At 31.7% G+C, this 13,741-nt stretch overlaps 1 protein-coding gene across 1 annotated transcript in view; it reads right to left on the bottom strand.

Moving 5' to 3' along the window:
• The window catches only part of LOC147073485 (uncharacterized), a 47,949-nt gene that overhangs the window by 24,539 nt on the left and 9,669 nt on the right, over nucleotides 1-13,741 (bottom strand). The gene's annotated exons all lie outside the window — the stretch shown is intronic.

Here is a 13,741-nt window from a genome sequence, read left to right as displayed (position 1 = left end):
ATCTCTCATCTTGTAGTTGCGCTACATGACCCGCCCATTTCCATTTAAGTCTTTCAGCATGGGTTAGAGCGTCTGTGGCTTTTGAAATATTTCTTATTGTGTGTCTTATTTTTTGTCTTTTGATGATATTTAGCATACTACGTTCCATACCGTGTTGGCAACTGGTGATTTTGTTCTTTACCTAGAGTATCTCCAGGTCTGACAGGCATATGTTAAGCATGGTAGGAGATATGAGTTAATCACTCAAGTTTTTATCTTTGCTGTCATATCGCCTTTAAATATTTCCTTTAAGCTCCAGTATTTATTCCAAGAACTTTGTATTCTTCTTTCTAATTCTAGCTCATTGTTTTTCCTGTCAAAACAAATTTGTTTCCCCAGGTAGGTGTAATTTTCTGTGTAGGTAAGTACATCGTTGTCGATTGAAATTTTTGATTCTGTGCTGTTCGTCATTAGCATTGTTTTTGATAGGTTTATTTCTAAACCGACTTGTTTGCTGACTTCGTTCAGTGAATGGATCATGAGTTGTAGTTGTGTGCCTGTTTCTGACAACAGAGCCAGATCATCGGAAAAACGGAGGTGACCAAGGTATTTTCCATCGATATTTATTCCATATTTTTTCCAGTCCAGTTTCCTCAATATTGATTCTAGGATGGCAATAAATAGTTCCGGAGACAGAGGGTCGCCTTGTCTTACCCTTCTATCAATGGGAAAGGCGACGGGAGTATTAATTCTTAAATCGTGTAAATATGACTAAAAAACGTTACCCATTTACTTGAAAAAGAAAACATGTCAACGAATATATTATTACTGTTACTAACAGAAAAATAAACAGAACATTAAATGGACGCATGTTTAATTTTTATGACAAATTATATTTCGTTCGTCACGCGTCATTTACACAATCCGCGAATCGCCTAGTCACGATCTTTTAAGACCGTGCCTGATCTGAGGTATAGCCTTAATAAAAAAAACTCTAAAAAGTGGTAAAAAGGCAGCGATAGAGTGATGAGTTGGCCCGCGGGTAAAAAGCGCGTGTTTTTTAAATAATAAGTTGGAAAATTCACTAAATTACCGTGATAGGCGCACGCCTACGTCCAAACGTTGTCGAATAACCTATTTGCAATATTTTGTAAAGAGTAAGGCCCGTTTCAGACGGGACACCGCTGTCGCGCTTTGTCGGCCTCAGAGCTAATGAGTCAACACGTGTCCGGTACACTTTTTCGTCGGCCGCTACATTCTCAAGCCGCCGATACACTTGTTTTTATTAACGCAGCCAGTTTTATGTTCTAATTTATAACGCGAAATTATGCGTTTCTCATTAGCTCCAGGGCGTTCATAAACATAATAAAATGGCCCCTTAATTCGAATACAAAGGCCTCCCATATTATATCAAGCGCGACACCGGTGTCCCGTATGAAACGGGCCTATGTAAACATGTCCAACCGCATTTGTAGCAGTGATGAGATAAAAGACATGTGAAAAAGCATACGCCTTGATTCAACCGCTGTGTATCTCATTGATTTAAAAAAAAATCAAGTTTAACTAGTCTTCTACTTCATTATGTATTTCACTATTTATATTTCACGTAGAGGACGTAGCGGACTATTGCTAATCTAAAATACAATTCAGTATCTACATAAAATGTTTCCATTTTAAAGCTATTTTAATTAAAAATATATTAGTGTGAACATTTTTTTTTCATATTGAAATAATCCGTATCCGGAAATTTGTACGTAAACAGTTCACCGCAGGACACTTATTCGTGCACTGCAGTACGTGAAACATGAGTTCGTGTAACATGATGACAAATGACGAGCTCTTCGTTGAACATTTCATCGTGGAGTATATTTGTACGTATGCTACAACATATGGCGAATTTTATGAGATGTCTTTACTAGGTTATGTTAGGTTAAGGTTAATCTAATTGAAACAGTACTATTTGAAAACTATCGCCACATTTTGTTAGATACGTACAAATGTATTCCACGGTGAAATGTTCAACGAAGAACTCGTCATTTGATAAAATGTTATACGAACTCATGTTTCACGTACTGCGATGCACGAATAAAAGTGTCCCATGGTGAACTGCATACGTACAAGTTACATGTAACCGAAATAATCTGGTAATAAAAAAGGTTGGATCGAGTATAAAACCAAGTATTAATTTTATTGAACTCACGTTTTCACTGAGCCAGCTAAGAGCCATTGTTCTTTTAACGATGAAATCGTCTATTCTTTATGCGTAAATCTAAAAAATAAAAATAAATATTTCATATGACTAGCATTCACCAAAATATTGGGACCTAACTTTTATAAGCAGCAAAAAATGCGATGCGCTGGTCACATTGAGAGAATGTCAGACGACCCCAAAAAAAATCCCGACCAGATACTTCATTCCATTGCACCCACCGCGAGTGGAATGTATCGTGACAGGATTATTGAGTTGAGTTTCAATTTCCTAAAGTGACCGATATAATAACAATACCATGGGATAAAGGCGCAGGTGGGTATCCTAGCGGAAGCAAACTGCAAGAAGGATGACTCTTTCTGGGAACATAAAAACGCCACAAAAACTCACAAAAATACTAACAGGCCACGAAGCACTGAGAGCTTATGTAAAAATATTTTAATTGAGAGATGATTACTGCTATCCATGTACAGCTACACATATTAAACTGTGTGGAATGTCATCAACGAGTGCCCAATACTAGAAAAGAGTGACGAGCTATCAGAACTTTGTGTAGACAATATAATTAGGTACGAAATTTACTTCCAAAACCTCACGAAATACTAAATAACACAAGAGCACTACACAAATTGATTCTGGCTATAAAGAAATTAAAGACATAAATGGAGGAGTGTAATTAACTGACAACTTTATCTAAAAACTCAAGACTCAATGCAATTAATTCTCTAAACCTCTTTGTACAAAAAAGCAAGGGAATAGTAAAATAAAAAATAATTTATAGAAAGGCCAATAATAAGGTGAAATGATTACTGTTGGACAAGATTTTCTTGGCTACGTGTTATAACTGTAAACTAACAAGCTCCACCTATTTAGTCGACGATAGCGCCTTCCGGCTTGTGCCTACATCTTCTTGTTGGACAGTATGTAAAGAAGAATCTAAAGAAGTATGTAACATCAAAACTGGAGAGGACTGTTAAGGGATACAAGTCAATTAAAGCACTTGTAGAGCTCCACTCTGGTATGTATTGCCGCGTGAAATATGAATTCATGGAACAAAATATAACAACATCATACCTGCATTTCCGATTAGACTTAGAAACATTATAAGTCCTGATATCGTAATTAAATTCATCTTAAAGTCACGTTTATTTACTTTTTAAAATAAATCAATTTGAGTAGTTTTAATATAAACAATAAATTATATTTTAGAGTGCTCCACTAAAGAAACACACTATTCTGCTCTCTTGATTACACTGATTTTTTTCATTATTTTAATAAGCGTGGTCAAAAAACCATCTAAAATATCGGTTTTATTTTAAACTTGATAAGATGTACACAAAATAGACCAATATATTATTACTTTGGTGATGTAATAGGTTAGGTCAGTGGTCGGCAAACCACGGCTTGCAAGCCACATGTGGCTCTTTGGCCCCTTGAGTGTGGCTCTGCTACAAATGACCACGTAAGGCGTAAAACAGTGAAAGATAGAACAGTCAAAATGTCTTCGAATATAACCAACCAGCTAGTCGAAAATCTTAAATTGGTTTCAGCTTTATCAATAACAGTTGACGAGTTTCGTGACATAAATGATACAGCACATATTTGTACTATTTATTTCATATATATATATCCTAAAGAATATTTTTTTGGATTATTGCCACTTAAAGGTCAAACACGTGGAGAGGATATTGCAAATGCTGTAATTGAGTGGATAGAAAAACATCATATTCCACTCGATAAATTGTGTCAATTTCAACAGACAGGGCGAAAAGTATGACCGGCGTAAGAAAAGGGTTTGTTACTATTAATCACGAAATACCTGCTTACCATTTCATCATTCGTTAAGAAGCGCTTAATGCGGAGATATTTCCAAAAGAAATTTACAAAGTTATGGAATCTGTGATTAAGATTATCAACTCCATTATATAGCTAAAGCTCTTAATCATCAACAATTTAAAAAAAAATGTTGAAATGGAGAGTGAGTATGCAGATCTTCTGCTGCATAACAAGGTACATTGGTTATCAAGAGGAAACGTTTTAAAACGTTACGCTTCTTTATTCACAGAAATTAAAGAATAGAAGGGTGATCACTATCCAGAAATAGCGGACGATCAGTTGATCCAAAAAAAAATATTTCATAGTAGACATTACGTCTCATCTAAATCAGCTTAATTGTAAACTGCAGGAGGAAGGAAATACAATTTTTCGATGTTAGAAGAAGTTATTTCATTCAAAAACAAATTATCCCTTCTTGCTCAAAATTTTGAAAGAGAATCTTCGATTCACTTTCTAAGCCTGCTGAAACATCGGCAAGAACATAATTCTGATATTGACATTTGCTATTTCAAAACAACAATTTAAAATATAAGCTCTTCTCAATAGGTTTCAGGAATTCAGAAACAGCAAAGCGACGTTAGCCTTTGTTAAAAAAAACCTTTAAATAAATGCTACGGTAACAGAATTATTTTTTTCTGCTTTAATGTTGACATTGAAGACTTTGTAATGCAATTGTTGGATTTAAAAAAAAAAAAAAAATTATGGAGCAGGCTCTAAATTTGAACGTCTCTGTACTGATATGGACATATTGGAGAAAAACAAATATTAACATGATTCACAGCACAAGTATGCTTTGAAAGACCTGGAGAAGGAAGGCATGATGATTTTTAACACCTGGAATAGTATTCTTGACTCACGTGATCAGTTGAAAAAACTAGCGTTTGCTGTTCTTTCTCTTTCCGGTTCTATATATTTATGCGAACAATCTTTTTCAAGCATAAACCTTATCAAGAGTAAATTGAGAAGTCGTATTATCGACGAGAACCTGGAATCGTGCCTAAAATTAAAAACAACAGCATACAAACCTGACTTATCCAAACTTTTCAAGGAGATGCAAGGTCATTGTCAGTCATTGTAATGATAATAATAATAATTTTATGGTTACCTTACTTACAATTTATTTTTATCAATAAATAAGATCATTATTAAGAATGATATCCCGTCAACAGTGTACCTACCTATATAGTAAGTTTAAGAAATTTGGCTCTCAAAAGAAATCTCAATCGTTGTACTATTGATATTTGGCTCTGTTGACTCATGAGTTTGCCGACCACTGGGTTAGGCACTCATTTCACAATACAATATCTAATAATATTATAATAATTCATAATTTCTTAACACTTCGTGACCCATATAATAATATCACACTTCCGTAAGTGGAATTTTTAAACATATTCAGAATTGTAACCAGTTACATAAATATTATTGATAATCCCATTCATAGTACTTATATTATCATCATCATCAGCCAGGGTTGATTCACCTCGTCTAGCTCCCTCCACTTCTCTTGGTCCCTAGTTCTTCGCTTTCCACGTACCAACATCCATCGAACTTTAAATGTTTGTCTATCTATCGGATTAAGAGCTTCCCTGTAGCCAGTGGTGGCCAAACCGTGGCGCATTGGATGATTACAAGTGGCGCATAGCATCTTTGCGCCTACTTATTCTCTTGAAATAGGTGCCATAACTGAATCCATCTACATATTTTCAACACCTGAGTGCTCTCAGTTTAAGTCAAACAGCCTTCTTACTCATTAGTTTGTCCCATTTTTTGACAGTTTACAATAATTGTAGGATGTGATCCATGAAATTGATTAAAAACAAAACAAGGTCGCGAATAATTTATTCAAATTTGAAGAATTCTCTACTGCTCTCAGTAACAAATTTAACACCAAATTTTGAAAGACTAACGAAATCCAAACGCTCAAAAACCATCCCGCTCAGAGCTCTTTCTCTTTCCCATCACATCTTACAACTGTGGTCCAGGGTTATCTTCACCAAACGAGACTTTTCGTCAGCTGTAGTACCATCAGCGGGGTCCACGACAGCGATCACCCTCTCGTACAAGAGATCATTTCTGACTATTGTAGATTGGTGCTCCAATAAACGTGTTTTTTTGAATTGGCATAAATTAATTAATTTAATTGCGTGATTGAGTTATTCTTTTTTCTCCCCTAAGCAAAGCAGATCCGACCCCTATCTCTATTTTCCAACCCCAACCGTGAACGTAAGAAGATAGAAAAGGTGCTTGAGTTCTATGGCGCATCTGAACCCGTTTGTGAGAAAACATCGCGCATGTTATACAAAAGGTTGGCCACTCCTGCAGTGTAGACGTTTAGTGCCCTTTAGGTACCACTGTATGACGGCATTTATCTAGCGGTTGCCCAGCCCATTGTCATTAATTTATCTGCTTATTTAACTCTATCACGTCGTGTAGATACTCTTGCCTGCTTACTTATCAATTTGTTTCTTTTGGGATCTTTCCGCGTTATGTTTAACATGCAATATTCCATACCACGGTGCGCTACTCGATAGGATACACGAGTATTTATATAGATACATGGAATATCTACGAAAATCATAAAAAAATTCAAGATTTTCAGTTAATGGATGTAGAAAAAAATTTTCTTAATAATTTATTGAATATTATAAAGATGATAGCCAGATCGTGTTGTTATATACCTACCATAAAGTGTCAAAATAGAGCCTTTTAAATGTGACATGTAATGTTGATTGCTTAAACATTCAACATTATATAATATTATTATATTCCAAATAACAGTAAAGAAATGTTGCGAGTGAAATCTATAAAGACAATAACTATCAATTACAAAAATTAAATAAATATTATATTTGTAATAAAGATAAATTAATTTGAAATCAAGCAAAATATACTAACTTCAGGCATTTGCGTGGTGACCATGTACAATATATTGTAGAATACCTATAATCATATCTTTTAGATTGAATGAAGATTGTTTATACTCAGGTACTCAATTTCTCTGTTAAATTCATCTTAATGTCACTTTTTTGACTGAAGAATAAATAAATTTAAATATAGTCTTAATACAAAAAAAATATTTATTTTAAAGAAAATCCCATAAATCTATTATTTAATTATGTTGACTTTTCTTATGTTTAATAGGAATAATAACAAACTCGGTAAAAAATATGTTAAATTAATTTGATAACTTTATAAAAAGTATACCTTATAATAATATTGTCAGTTTGGTGTTATTAAAATATGTTTATATTATTATTATTATTATCACAATAAAAACAGTGTTATAAAAATATTGATATTATGATAACACGGCTTGACCTCTGCATTGATATCGCAGTAGCAATAATTATTACCTATATACTCGTAGTACTTATTTCACAGTGACGTGCTGTTCATAGATGCTGAGAGTGTGGAGCATTACCAGAAACAATCGAAATATTATGTACTCTGAAGATATTTATCGTTTATTATAATAGTAGGTACCTATATTTTATTAAATTTTACTTCTCTTCTTACATTAATAACACAAGTGTATATAGTGAAGCTAGCAATATGTAATAACTTAGTCCATTCTACTGCATTGACCATCCGCCAAGATTTAATTAGGTACAAACTACTAAATAGAAAATAATATTCATAATATAATATTATATCAAATGTTACTCCATTTAAACAAGTAAAAGTTACCGCATGCCACTGGTTCAGGGGTCGGCAACATTTTTACATTTTGAAAATCTAAATATTATGACTACTATGATGATTTAGATGTTTTCAAGAAGTATCGATATAATGTTACGTTAATAATGTTAACGTCAATGTTAATGTTAACGTTTATGTTAACGTTAATAATAAATAATAATAATGTCGATATAAAATATACTGATGGTTTTATAAATGCGTTTAAAAATTAATAAATGTAAAAAATCTTAACACCACTGCATATTTGTGTATTGAAATATGACTATATTCTAAAACATTAGAGCGAGAGGTTTAAAAGAATACTATTTTATGTAATAAAAATACTTTATGCAGTCATAAAATGTTTAAAATAAATATAACGGATAATAAGGCTTTAAAATTATATAAATAGATTATCTACAACGTTTAAGGTATGTCCAGGATCATGCTTTGAAAATAGAACAAAAGTTCCATTTTGACCTACGCTGAGCATGTCCCCCCCTAAGCAGCGAAAAAAATATAATAAAAATAGGAGGGGCACGTGAGTATTAAAACTCTTATTTAGTATTTCTCTTGCGCGTTGGCAGTCGACTGATAATCTGCCACGGAATATTAAATGTGGCTGCAATGTTTAGTAACGGATTTACCGCTACGTAATTTCAGCGACGGAACTTCCGTCTAGTGTGGGTCTAGCCTTAGTCGTCTATCTACGTGGCGGCTATGAGAAATATATTTACAAAATTCAGCTCAACTCAGTTGGTCCGAGGATTGACTTATACTTACCCATTATAAGATTAAGGCTATACCTCAGCTGAGGCATGGTCTAAAAAGATTGTGACTAGACGATGCGCGGAATGCGGGACGCGGGTGCAAATGACGGAAGCCAAACGAAATATATTTTTTCATAAAAGTTCAACAAGCGTCCTTTTTATGTTATGTTTAATATTATATTCATAATAATAATAGTATATTCATTGACATGTTTTCTTTTTTAAGTACATACGTAAAGTTTTTTAGTAATCTTTACACGATTTAAGAATATTTTCATCCGACGCCATGACAAAACAAATCGACGTGCAGACGCCTCGACTATCACTCTCCGAATGACAATACGGCCGTAATTTCGTTCTACATACAGTTGAAAATTATTTTCCGTTTCATTTATGTACGCTCTTAAACAGCAGATGTAGCAGACAAAACTGGTCCATATCGTAAATTAAATTATGTTGACTAAGAACATTCCATTATATTTGTAATATTATAGATACTCTCGATGGAAACTACAAAAAAGTTTATTTAGTTATTGATACCTATTGGTGCTTGATGGAATTTAAATTTAAATGTTGTCATATTATTGTAATTTAAACATTTCTAGACCCTGGTTACGGGCACTATGCACACCCACCTAAGGTAAATTCATACAGACAACGAAGACAGTGGATGTGCATGGTACCTAATGATGCCGAAAAGTGAAAACGGGTCACAAAAAACGACTCAAACGGAAAACTCATAATACAAAACTTAAATCAAATAAATAAAATATTTATACAAATCAAAATATCCTTTTTTGGATGAATTATGATTTTAATTAGTATGAGAGTTTGTGAATTATTGTCATAATATAGACTGAAAATAATATTGAGCAATGAATAACTCTGCTAGGATAAATATAAAAATCCATTACTTATGCTCAAAAGTCTATGTGTATATTTGTAGGGTCAATACCCTACCATCCAGCATGACTTCGCAGGAAACCATTAATCTATAACTACAATCTATCTTGCAACATGATATTGTTAAAATTCCAAAACAAGTGATTTATGTGAGTCAATCAAATTTCAACAGAAAGCTAATTTAACAAAATAATTCAGTAATCAATAATATTGCAAATTAAGAAATAATGCTATGTGATATGCACAAAAGTTGTTTGTATGAAATCAATCTTACGCAATTATTAAAACTGCATAATTGTTCAAATTAAAATCAATTGTTTATAATTTATGAACAAACAAATCATGCATTGCACAATAAAACTCATAAGCATGATTATCAAAAATATTCAAGTACCTAGTTGATAGCAGCATTTTGTATTGTATCGAATCAATATAAAACACTGGGTAGAAGAAAGCAACATGGTCATTCAGTTATCAAAGATTTAACCGCAAGGTTATTGTTCCGCTTTGCCCGATCGATCTCGCAATTCATCAGAACGCATACTCGTGATTTCACACATCTAAATTATAATCTGTAAACTTATCTGTAATAATGAAATCAATATTTATTTGATAATAAAACCAGGGTTAATTTCTTTCACGCACCAAATTCTGATTTATTCATTGGAGTCAACCTACCCTCCGGATCCCTATTCCATCTCACTTCTAAATATTTATACAAAATTTTCAAACGTCACTGTGTTATTATATTAGGTACCTACCTATATTATAGCTATTATTATACCTATATTGTAGTTGTAGTTTATAAGTTGTTTTCATTAATTAGGCCACCGATATATATGAGAAGTATATTTTGAACTTGTTCCACTTAAAAAAAATTGGCAAACGCCAAAAAACTATTTGCGGTGTTGATGTAAACTTGTGTTTTTTATATTGGAATAAGTTAGTTTTGTAACTAACACCGATTAGTTACAGTTAGTAGAAGTTGATTTTTATACTGGATTGAATGCTATTAGGTTCTTCTATACAAAAAATACTTGTTTTATCCTTTTAATTGTGACATCCATAACTAATTTTCGTCAAGTAGTGGAATAAGTTCACTTTGAAAATACACCTTTTATTATTATAAAAATAATAAATGAAAGGACAGTTTAAAAATAAAATAGATACACACAATATTTTATTTATTCACTTTTATAAATAAATTTATTTAATAAATAATAATATGTGCAATAAATTACAATCTTACATCCTGACTCTGTAGACGATACATAATATTATTATTATTGTATTATCATTATATTCGTTTTTATTTTTTATAAAACAATACATGATATGTGATTAAAATGAATATTACATGTTAATAATAATTACTAAAATTTAGTGACTTTGAGTCTAATAACATTTCATAGAAAAATATGTTAAATCCTAATTATAATAATTTTACAATAAATATCACCTTTCACTACGTAAGAACAAAAATAACTCATAGCAATTATTGTTTATATTAAATTAATAGTCAATAATAATTTAGTAAACGGTTCAAACATTAAACTTATAATTCAGCCTGGTAAAATTATGGCTTTTCTATAGAGACAAAATATTTAAAAAAAAATGTTTATTTATTGTATATTAAACTGAAAAAACTTAAATTTCAAATGATATAATTCACTAAGAAAAACTAAGAAAAATTCACATGAAAGTTTAGAAGAGAAATGAAGAATTACTATTTTTATTAACCTGTACGCTATTTATTTGAACAAACATTATCTACAATGAATCTCAAAAATCAATTATCTGCACGATAAAAAATATTGACAGGCAGTTTCAGGTACATTTCCCACACGACCACTAATTATAGTTTCACCCCTTCTGTTCACCGCTAGCGTCACAACTATAATTATTATTTATACGCTATAAATACGTGTCTGTGGGAAGATTAAAACTCAGAGATGGACTCAACGATCGGCGTAGCGAGTCGCAGGTGCTCCACACAGCAACGCCGTGTGTATTAACGTCTGATTCAAAACTTATGAGAATTTGAATCATATAAATCTTCGATTAGCAATCGTGTCTGCATGTAGCCTTAAGGAATTCAACAACTAAAATATTTACTCATGATATTGAAAAAAACTATTAAATAAACAAAACATTTGCTTTATATAATTTATTAACTGCTTATATTGTTTTTCATGCAATAAAAGACATCTATCGAAAAATTGATTTAGCATTCTGTTTTTCGCTTCAGAAAAAACGCATATAGATATCCGATTTAAATAATATACTTACATAGGAATATTTTCGTACAATGAAATTACTTAAGTTTGTGAGTTGTTTTATTTTTATTGGATAATATTTTGTTACTGTGAAAGTTATGTATAATTGTGCACTTTTTAACCAATGAGTGTAGATCGCAGATCCTTACTTAACTCTTTTGTTTCATATTCAGTGTAATCAAAACTTATATCATCATATTCATAAGCCATCATAATTAAATAAACTACTGCCAGGATAGTAAGAATGTAAATATTTCCCAGGAGAGTCCCCGCCGTCACTGCGCCAGAAGTAACTGCGAGACAACATTTTTTTTTAATTAATTCTAAATAGGAATATTACCAAAATTTTATAATAGATTTTTATATTCATGTTATTTATAATATTATACTTATAGATTTGATATACTTCAAAAAGATGAACCAGGTAGGATATTTCACTGCCCAGGTGAGTCACTCTTTTCCTTTGAGCTATTGGTCCATACATAAGTCACGTGTGTGAATTAGTTATAATAATATATTATACACTATTGGTGGTGTTTTACTCTATTTTTTCTAAAATGTATTTTTCTGAGGTTTTTCAAAATCATTTTCGACAATAGCCAAATTTATAACAATAGGTATATTGAAAAAATTCAATATATTATATTTTCGGGAATGGGACGATTGGCTTCCGGACAATTGAGGACACGTGTAGACGAGGTATTTTAATCAGTTTCTATCTACTGTTTAGTAGTTTGAATTCATTTTACTCTTAACATAATGTATTCTTTATCGCGTTAAGAATTATCATGCCTAAGGCTTTATATAAAATAAAAAACTCTTTTTTCGTTGAAACTTAAACATATGCACGATTAAATCATTGTTTACGTCTGCATATTTACATTCTCACAAACTATTAAATCATAATATAATCATTGAAATATAAATAATAATATTGAATATTTTTTTAAAGTACCTATAAGTACCTAACGTCTATTTATTTTCGAATTCCGTGGCGTCTAGTTGTCCGGTGCCAAATCGTCCTAGACCCATATTTTCGCATTTAAAAAAAATGTTATATACATTATATATATTCACAACATAAAAATAATGTTTTATGCAATATAGTACACACAATATTATAGATCCTGTATTTACCATTTTCATGCTGAGGTGCATAACCTTTTTATCAGTAGGTCAGGTATATATTTTTCATAATAATTGTTTACATAATATACTACAAGTGTCGCGGTCATATTCTATTTTCTGATATATTATCAGATATTTCTCATCTATAATGCAATAAATATGTTATCCTAACAACTTCACGAATGTATTTTTCTGTACTACAGAACTACGAGCAGATGATAACATTCTAGCGTCTTTAACACGTGCACATATACAAACTGTTTCAATTCCTATTATATTCGTGTTTACCTTATTACTAAACGTTTGTCTTTTACCTATATCTGAGTACCCACCTAATATAATATAAACATATATAATATGACTATATCCGATCATAAGAATATCATATGCAATCCAAAAATATCTCTCACGGAGTGGAGATTTGTATTAACCGTTTTTTACGAGAAATGGATGTTAGCCATTTGCCTAACCTATTCTGACTCCAAATACAAATAATTGAGTGTCTCTTTAAACTGACTCGTTTACCACTCGGCCATCAAAGTCATTACTAGATCTAAAAACTAGTATACCTACTGTAATAGTTTACATACATAATTTTGAAAACAATCTACAAATATATTATAACCAATAGAAAAAATCTTGTTTCAAAAAGTAAGACACACCGCGTCGAGCCTGCATCTTTCCGGTTTCGCACCCACGCACATAGACCACTATGCTAAAGGCGCCATACTAAATTGCGTCAAATTTTAACTAATAAATAGCTCTTAATACTCCCTGAAGCGTTTTCTAAATTGAACTAATAGTGGCGATTGGCTTTTGCATTTTAAATTAAAGTAGGTATTACTTTAATTACTAAATTATGTATGTTTAATAATTAGAGTGTTACATTCTTAAATATTGTGAATTATTCGTTGAATAAAAAAATAGTTAATCGTAATAGTTTAGTTTCAGGCATATTA

Source organism: Rhyacophila brunnea, unplaced genomic scaffold, assembly GCF_057557595.1.
Source record: "Rhyacophila brunnea isolate RB1 unplaced genomic scaffold, BYU_Rbru_1.0 scaffold_18, whole genome shotgun sequence".
NCBI classification, from domain to species: domain Eukaryota; kingdom Metazoa; phylum Arthropoda; class Insecta; order Trichoptera; family Rhyacophilidae; genus Rhyacophila; species Rhyacophila brunnea.
This window is presented reverse-complemented; position numbering and strand designations above follow the sequence as displayed.